Genomic DNA, 1,837 nt, shown 5'->3' on the forward strand with positions numbered 1-1,837 from the left:
AAGCAACAAGGCATTTGGGGACCATTGTCAGAGAAGAAATCTGAAGCAGCTGATTTGGAGACTCTAGAAGAGAAGGCGTTCTCAACAATTTTGTTGTGTCTAGCAGACGAGATTATCATCGAAGTATCGGATGAGAAAACGGCTGCTAGTTTGTGGCAGAAGTTGAAGAGTTTGTACATGACAAAATCTCTTACGAATAAGCTACTTCCGACCATCTTGACAAGCTAAATTCGATATTACTGGAGCTGCATAACATCGATGTTAAGGTGGAGGATGAAGACGCGGCACTAATCTTGTTGGTATCTCTGCCGAACTCCTTCGAGAACTTCGTGCAATCGTTCATTGTTGGCAAAGATACAGTGAAACTGGAAGAAGTTAGGTCGGCGCTTCATAGTCGGGAATTGCGCCATAAGGCATCCAGCTCAGGGACAGACAATCAAGCATCAGGGTTGTTTGTCAGTGGTGTGAAGGGACATGAGAACAAAAGGACTTCGAAAGATAAGAAGTCATTTCCAAGGGGTCCTAAAGCATCTGATATTTGTAAATATTGCAAAGAGAAGGGACATTGGAAGTCAGACTGTCCCAAGATGAAGGAGCAGCAATTTGGGTCTGTTGCAGTAGCCGAGGATGAAACCAAGTATGACGACGGCATCGCTCTTGTTGTGCACGGACACACACACTCTTCTGATGTGTGGGTTCTTGATACGGGAGCATCCTACCATATGACACCAAGGAGAAAGTGGTTTTCAGAGTACACAGAGGTACTTGACAACAAGATTAAGATGGCAAACAACTTTGTTTGCAAGATTGCTGGGATCAGCTCAATCAAGCCCATGACACATGATGGTAGACTCTGCACATTGAACAAGGTGAGGCATGTTCCATCAATGACGAAGAATTTGATATCCGTGAGTCTTCTGGACAGTAGAGGGTTCAAATATTCGGGTAGCGATGGAGTTTTGAATGTCTACAGGGGTTCTGATGTGATTCTGAAGGGTTTCATGAACGGTACTTTGTATTTGCTGAAGAGTACAACGGTTACCGGTTCAGCAAATGTTGCATCGCCAGAGATCCCAGAGGAAGATATGACTAAGCTATGGCATATGAGGCTTGGACATATGGGTGAGCGTGGGATGCAACATCTGTCGAAGCAAGATATGCTTCATTCTGATATTGGTTTGGAACTCTGCTCGGAAGAGTTCAAACAGTTTTGTAAGGATGCAACATCTACCAAGCATCTTACAGATAGGGGAACACTACAGCGGGATGGTGTTACAAAATGGATAAACCAGATAATGCTACAGAGAGGGATGTGCATGCTCTCGAGTGTTGGTTTGGAGAAGCGGTTTTGGGCTGAAGCTGTCAACACGGCTTGCTACTTGATTTTGGTCCCCACACAGGCATCGAGTGCAGGATACCTTCTGAGGTGTGGTCAGGTAGATCTGCTAAATATTCACTTTTAAGAATTTTTATGGGCTACGGTGATGGAGACAAGTGATACATAGTCTGGTCTCCATCAGAAAACCGAATGGTTCTAAGCAGGAATGGTGTCTTCGATGAAGCATCTATGGTTAGAAGCTCAAGGTCCAGTTCAGAAGCAGAAAAGGGTAGCACTGATAAACAGGTGGAGCTGCAAGATGATAATGAAGTGATCGATGTGCAGGCACACACAGAAAATCAAGAGGAGTGTGCAGAAGATGTTCAGTTGGGGTCTACGAAGATTCAACCGCTTGACGCTACAGAGTGTAGCATCGTGAAAGATCAACCAAGAAGGGTTGATGTCAGGCCACCAAAGAGATATCGCTTCGAGGATATGGTGGGTTATGCACTTCAGGTT

At 44.8% G+C, this 1,837-nt stretch overlaps 1 protein-coding gene across 1 annotated transcript in view; it reads right to left on the reverse strand.

Annotated features, from left to right (window-relative positions):
- The window catches only part of LOC106332587 (ADP-ribosylation factor GTPase-activating protein AGD1), an 8,462-nt gene that overhangs the window by 4,026 nt on the left and 2,599 nt on the right, over positions 1-1,837 (reverse strand). The gene's annotated exons all lie outside the window — the stretch shown is intronic.

The sequence above is a fragment of the Brassica oleracea genome, chromosome C3, assembly GCF_000695525.1.
Source record: "Brassica oleracea var. oleracea cultivar TO1000 chromosome C3, BOL, whole genome shotgun sequence".
Taxonomy (NCBI): domain Eukaryota; kingdom Viridiplantae; phylum Streptophyta; class Magnoliopsida; order Brassicales; family Brassicaceae; genus Brassica; species Brassica oleracea.